Below are 7,798 nucleotides of genomic sequence, written 5' to 3' on the forward strand. Positions count from 1 at the left end.
CCTTGTGGCACCCCACTTGTCACGGTGAACCAGTCCAATGATTCCACGTTTAACATCGCTCGTTTTCTGTCTATGAGCCAGTCCACTGTCCACGCTAATGTGAGAGGTTATATTGTGTGATGATTTACGCGTGCCTAACACCATATCATGTGGCATTTTATCGAAAGCTTTACGAAACTTTACGTATACAACACCTGAGGGTATATTGGAATGTCTAGTGACTGTATATATACCTAATAGATTCTATTACATCTGTTCAACGTGATCTGTTATTAAGCAACATGTGTGTTTCAGTTATCAGTTAACTTTGTCTTAAAACTTAATTATCTTTAATTATCGTCTCTAACCTTCTACCTAAGGAGGAGGAGCAGCACATGCAGCATGCAACAAGAAGCTTGATCAGGGTAGGCGGAGAAACGGTGCCCCAACCACTAGGATGGAAAAGTGAAATCGACAGGTAACAAGGAGGGGGGAGGGAGAGGACCCCCCAGTGGGATGTGGGAGGGAGGTGACCCCATACATGGCGGGCGGGGGGAGGGGGGATCATATGGCTACAAGGGGTGGGTCGGGGGTAGCTCGACTGTGCCTTCCGGGGGGAAGAGGAACAGTTTGGTGGATCAAGACGGCAGTAGTGCTAACCTGTACGATACATGGGGGTAGAGAGGGTCAGAGGTCATGGAATGAGGTTGATGTGTTTCTCTCTCTCTCTCTCTCTCTCTCTCTCTCTCTCTCTCTCTCTCTCTCTCTCTCTCTCTCTCTCTCTCTCTCTCTCAGTTCTTCCGCCCACAGTAGAAGGGGAAGGTACAGATTGTACCGTCCTCCCTGCTCACGGCTCGTACCGTCGTAACCCAGGAGGTACAAGGGTGTGTGGGTACGTTTGCAGGGGAGACATCGCTAACGCCCCAAGACCATATTCAGTATATGTTAGGTGTGTGTGTAGATATAGCCAGGGTGTGCCACTATTTCACAAACACACACAGAGCGAGAACCTTTCCTGGATTCTGGTGAAATTTCGTCGTAATTCGATAGATCGAAGACGTGGCGCTGTATAATGAAAACTTGACAGCGTGATTTTAACATGAGGTCTGTAAGGTAATTATTGACAGTATTTGTGAAGAACATTTGACTCTTTGATGGTTTGAAGTCTCCAGTAGTACACTTGGGCACCGTAAGAAAAGCTTTGCCTCCATTCTCGACTGGATTCGACATCTGTTCGACCCGTGTGTTGCGATACGACGCCAAGAAAGCCACCTCCAAACACCTGCGGAACCCTCCACCACCCTTGGTGTGACGACAGACCCTCCCTCTTGTGGGAGACTCGCTCATCCGTGGATGACTCCTGCCCAGCCGGCCGGATCACACACACACACACTGGCTTTTTGCCACTCGTGCTGAAAAACGGGAGACCCGCCAACAGTGGCATGACGGGCCAACTGGGCGAACCAAGTCGGATGAGTGGTGTTGCTGACTGCGTCTGTCTCCCTCGCCTGCGCCTGAGGCTGAACCGGTTGCCCAGCGTGTGTATCGGTCGGGTGTGACTTCCTGCCATGACGAGTCGAAATGCCGCCACTCTCACTAGTCATGATGTGTGACCATTACGTCAGCAGAGGGAGCCTGGCTGGGATCTCGTGGGATAACAAGACCAACCCCCTAGGCCTAGTGTTTAGGTCCCTCACCACAGCCCCGGGCCGCCCTAGAGCATAGGGCCCGCATCTCCTGAGTTGTGGGGAGGTTTAATCTCAAACAACAACAGCTTATGTCAATCATATCGACCCCATAGGCCAGGCGGTGGTGTAGGGAGGCAGTCCTGATGCTGACATGACCGAGGTTAGGTTCATTCTAAAGTTCCCGCAACACCCTAGGTCTTGGAGGAGGAGGAGGAGGAGGAGGAGGAGGAGGAGGAGGAGGAGGAAGAAGAAGGGGGGACGATGCGGGTGTGTTACTAGAAGAGGTGCGCCCATGATTCGAACCCATGAGAGAGAGAGAGAGAGAGAGAGAGAGAGAGAGAGAGAGAGAGAGAGAGAGAGAGAGAGAGAGAGAGAGAGAGAGAGAGAGAGAGAGAGAGAGAGACAGACGAGACAGACAGACAGACAGTGTGTGTGTGTTACGTAGTCGGAAAGACATGATAAGAGCAAGAAGGATTCAGAGCTATAGAGTATGCCAAAGACTCGACCGCTACAACAGGAGAGGCAGATGAAGACTGACACCCGCATGACGAGAGTATGAGAAATGAAAGAGTGAGAGGAAACAGAGCGAGAGTCAGAAGAGAGAGTAAGGGTGAATGAAATAAAAGTAAAAATGAGGGAAACGAGAAAGAAACATAGAAATGAGAGTAACAGTGAAGGAAATGAGAGTAAAAGAGGGGGAAGTGAGAATGAACCAGAGAAATGAGAGTAATAGTGAGAGAAATGAGGGTAAGAGTGAGGAACATGATAGAAAAAGTCAGAGAAACGAGAGCAAGAGTGAGAGAAATGAAAGTAAGTCAGAGAAAAGAGAGTAAAAGTGAGGGAGGAAGTAGGAGTTACCTTAGCAATTAGCTCAACCAGGAACCACGCAGGAGAAACAGGAGTCGTGTGTGTTTGTGTATAATTACCTATTCGTACTGAACTGGAGGCTTCATCCACTTGTGAGGCCCCCAGCTCTCGAGCTTTCTCTATTATCATACAACTTCTCAAGTCACTGTATATTGTTAGTATTCGCCTTTTCATTGCTCAGTTTATTCTATTCATCATTTGCTCTTATACTATCCAAATGCTCCTTTTTCACATTCTCTTCTCTCAATTTTCTTGCTTGATTTCGATGTATGGCTTCTGGCTTTAAAATGCTTCGAAGATCTGTTCACTCGACATCATCAAACTCGTTCAAAAAACTTTAATGTTGTCAAGAAATCACCAAGTCACTCTTAACTTTTTTCTCTTCCACTGAGGACAAATGTATGGCCTCTAACCTCTCACTGTTATTCAAGTCTCTGACTTCTAGTGCCATCCTAGTTTGCCCACCACTGAACCTTCTGTATCATCTATCCGGTGACCAAACTGGAGAAATGTATTCGAGTTCTGGTATAATGTAGGGGAAGGATTGCTTGCTGAATACATCCTCATCCATATACATTAAGTAGATTCTAATATTTCCTGGTAGTAAGTCTTCACTACAGTTCTCCCAAGGTGTGGTTCTGGCGACTCTCATGTTCCTCACACACATAAAGATAATTCCTGCAGCTTTTTTTTTCCTTTGCTCACTAATCTTCGTCTCGAAACCCTCTTTCACTTCGGGGTTGTTACCCCTGGCCTTCTTCTCCCGAGGCCGTGTTGTCTTTCTCTTCGATGGTCTTTCTTGGTATGAATTCCTCCATTTTCTTTCTGATTATCTTTTCCAGTATCTTACGGACCACACTCGTCAGAGTTCCACTTTATTAAAGATATTTAAGACATTTGGCCTATCCTACTCCCTGGCACTTGACCTCCCTCCAACGTCATTATCTTGAACACCATTTCAAGCTGTCTGCCAAGAGTACCTCCACACACCATATATATGTAATGATGGTGATGGTGGTGAGGTCTGAGGTGTCAGTGGTGCTGGTGGTTCTTGCACCACTGGTGAGAGTTGTGGTGATGACGACGACTGTGTATAGTAACAAGGGGTGGTGATCATGATTTCAACGGTGATGATGGAGGTGGTGGTAGTGGTGGTAGTCAGTAGTGGTGGTCAGTGGTGGTGGTGATGGTCAGTGGTGGTGACGAGGCAGAAGGGTGGAGGTAATGACGACCTTGGGGATGACAGCGCCGCTGGTGACGACACCACCTTATGATAAAAACCTCGTCTGACGTCGAGGATGCTCGACAGGAGAGTGTTTGGTCCGGAGGGCGAAGATGGGTCCCTGAAAGGTGACTCGCTCTCTGGAGACGACAAGTTCTTCTGCTGGAGTGGCGTCGTGGCTGGGAAGTCGGCTCTACTAGTCCCTCAACTCCCCTCCCTCTTTCACACTACCTCCTCACAGCTACAGCCCACCCCACTTTCCTCACACACACACACACACACTCTATCAATAAAGATGGGAAGGTGCGTAAGTTGGGATTTGCTGACCTTTGCAATCCTTAGAAGGAAGCTGACGTTTCTCTCTGACTCGCTGCCCAAGTTTTTGCGCTTGCAGGGGAGAGACGTCAAGCCCCAGGCGTGCATGTTGTTAAGGTCTTCATACCTGGAGACTCAGGGATGCTGCTGGTGCTGTTCTGGTGGAGGTGAATCATCGCCTGACATAGTCAGTCAGTCAGTCAGTGTCTGCCACAGTCACAACAGCGACGACCCACTGCCTTCACCTTGATAATCCTAAGTTCAGTCTGTATGAAAGCTGTGCGTTCACAGACTCTACTACAAGTTCTGCTGGTTTCCAGGAGTCTGGTAAGAGGAGGAGACGCTATCACTCGATGTCTCGTCACCTTCCCTCGTGAGTCGTGACATCAAAGTAGCCAAAGAATAGGGTCGACAAATCATTTTTAATTCTATGTTATCATAAAAGCACTAATGTTTTTGTAATGTATTTTCTCTAATTTCAAAGCTAAATCTTTCCCACTATGGGGCTCGGTCAGTGCTCCCAGAGACCAAGCAGAGTGATTTCCATAACTGACTAGAGATGTGCCTATGGTGCGCCTCCTGTATTGGCTATGCAAGAACTCTTACGTCAGGAAAACAAAATCTATATCTAACATTCAAGATCCTGTTGTCCAAGTGGACCTCTGCTCCATCATTATTCGCAAATCAGTATCATTATCTCCTCTGTAATCTCTATTTTCTTTGATTGTCAGATAAAATAACTGACCTGAAAAGTAACAGAACTGAGCGAGGTTTGCTGTCGATCAAGCAAAGACTCCACCTCGAGGGGCCTTTCGTCTGACTCTTCTCTCACGTCCTTTATCATAAAGTGAACTATGGAAGCACTGACACGTAAACCCTACGTCAGATTATTCTGAAGGCAAGACGCGATAATATTAACCTCTTATCAGTTCCTTATCTATTTCTTATCTGCTCCTTTCTGGGAGAAACACATTATTGGCACTGGCAAGCGATTCTGCTATCGCCCAGACTAGACACCACCGCTGCGCTTGCGTAAGGTTCCCTTATACAGACGGGCCGACCGGTGAAGGTGCGATGGGTTGGTGCTAGGCAGACCTAGCTGCTATGAGAGTGAAGGTGGGCTGGGCCGAGCCCAACCAGACCCAGCTGATGTGAGAGTGAAAGCAGTGGGAGTGTGCGAGACTGGGGCAGGGGTAGCGAGCTGGCTTATGGACAGGAGGGGAAATGGAATGAGAAGGTTCCTGTGCGGGTGATCTTATCAAGCTACACTTTACAACTGAACCGGTTGACCTCACACCTGTCCTGGGCCAGCTTCACACCTGTGCTGGTTGACCTCATATCTGTCCTGTCCTGCCTGACACCTGTACCAGCCTACCACACACCTGAGCCAACCTCTGCTTTTCTCCGGTTTCTCGTAAAAAATCCAGAGAAGTTTGGTGGAGGAAGCAGGAGTGAGGAGTGACCCAGGGACTAGAGAAACGCTGTGTCTCTGTGTTGTTATGGATCTCCACAGCAGGTCCTCCGAAGCTAAGGAATTAAACATGCTGGACAAAACATTACCCCCTGGTTTAGCAGACGATAAAAAAAACGAAGCCATTGTTGAAGAGATCTCCAAAGGTGAAGTTACAACCAAAGATTAAATTGTAAGTTAATGCTATAACCAGAAGTAAACTTAAAGTAGGAAGATATGAGGAAAAACAATGAAATTTATGTTCAAGATCAGAAACGTTGAAGTCGATGTCAGAGTCGAAGGCAAATTCAAATCAATTCACTTTAAAACCTGATGTGCCTTCCGTTGTTACTTAAAAACCATCGCATATATATATATATATATATATATATATATATATATATATATATATATATATATATATATATATATATATATATATATATATGTACTCTCACTCCCAAGGATTAAAGATAGCCTTAAAAAAAAGGGAAATTAATGAAACATTCTCACGATTCCTGTGATTACAGAGGGACGGTACTGGGAGACCCACACTCCAGCAGGTGGACAGACGTCCTCAAGTCTGCCATCGGAACTTAACCAGACGTTCCAGATCTACCAACACAAACAGGTCACCAACTACGAGGACTCAATGTCTCCCTTACGGAACGGAACCCCAAAAAAGATAAATAGAAGGGAGCAAAGGCTTCTAGAGGAACAGAGGAAATCAGGAGAGACATACTAGGAGAGATGGTCTGTATCGTCGGTATGTAAACGAGATAAAAGGAGATTGAGAGAGCTTGACGGGAACTCTGTGATGAGATGGAGCATCGGTTGGTATTTCAGAAAGCTGCACATCAACCGCATCTCCAGCGTCTGCTTACGCAATACCTCCGTCAAGCCGTGAGCTGTCGTGCAGCCAAGCGAGCGTCTGTTTGCTTACATGAGCAAGACGCCGAGATGTGTGTGTGTGTGTGTGTGTGTGTGTGTGTGTGTGTGTGTGTGTGTGCTGGCTTTCCCCTCCCTCCTCCTCCACACACACACACACATCGTCACCGGAAACGTTCGTCTGTTTCCACACAACCATCATCGGTCCTCAGGAGGCGAGCATATCGTTGTTTACACTGTGTTGGGGCGTCTCTGTTTCCTTCCTTGTGTCTATTTACCTTTCCCGCGCCTGCTGCACATGACACGGCTCTCTTCTGCCATCACTTGAGGGACTGACTACGTCTCTTTCTCTCCCTCTTTTTCTACGGCCTTCCTTCTCGCCTCGCTGGGGCTGTGTGAGTCCTCCTCACGTGTGCCATCAGTTCAGACATGTCGTGGGACCCGTCAACCCAACGCCCCTCAACATCACAGAAGCTGTTAACCCCGTGAACGCGACAGCAGGATCCTTGAGCGCGACGGTGCGACCCTTGAGCGCGACGGTGCGACCCTTGAGCGCGACGGTGCGACCCTTGAGCGCGACGGTGCGACCCTTTGGCACGATAGCATGGCGTTTGACTTGACGTTAATGGGTACAGGAGAAAACCCAGGTCGTCATACCCAAGGGCCCTTACCGCCTTGCTCATGGGGGTCGTACCATCGTGCTCAGGCGGTCGTATCGCCGTGCAAGGGTCGTACCGCCGTGCAAGGGTCGTACCGCCGTGCCCAAGGGTCGTGCCGTGGTGCCTTACGATCTAATTAACTTGAGTGTAACTCTAGCCATGACTGTCGCTTCCCCATTGAATGATGGTGTTATGTGTCTCCGGTGAACACTGTGGTCAATTAATGGGGAAAGCGAAGCCACCCTGAGTTGCAACACGACCATGGCGCTGTTGTCAGGTCTACAGGGAAGGACGAGGATAGATACGAGGATAGATAGACAGGTGGGTAGATAGATACGAGGATATATACGAGGATAGATACGAGTATAGATAAAAGGACAGATACAAGGATAGGTGCGAGGACAGATAGATTCGATGACAGATGCCAGGATAAATAGATAGGAGGATAGATCCGACGATATATACGAGGAGAGATAGACACGGTGATAGACACGTGGATAGAGAGATACGAGGAGGGGTCGAAATGGCGACATAACAAGGGTAACTTATACAGGAGAAAAGACGAGAAATATGAAAAGAAGGACACAAGACCACAGGAAAAACGGAACACTAAAAAGACGATGAAATACTTGAAAAACACAAAAGTGTAAATAGACATAAAACCGAGGATGTGAGCGGAGACAAATACGTAATCAGCTCAGTAAGAATCGATTTAAAAACTACACAACCA

This window comes from Panulirus ornatus, chromosome 24 (genome assembly GCF_036320965.1).
Source record: "Panulirus ornatus isolate Po-2019 chromosome 24, ASM3632096v1, whole genome shotgun sequence".
NCBI classification, from domain to species: Eukaryota; Metazoa; Arthropoda; class Malacostraca; order Decapoda; family Palinuridae; genus Panulirus; species Panulirus ornatus.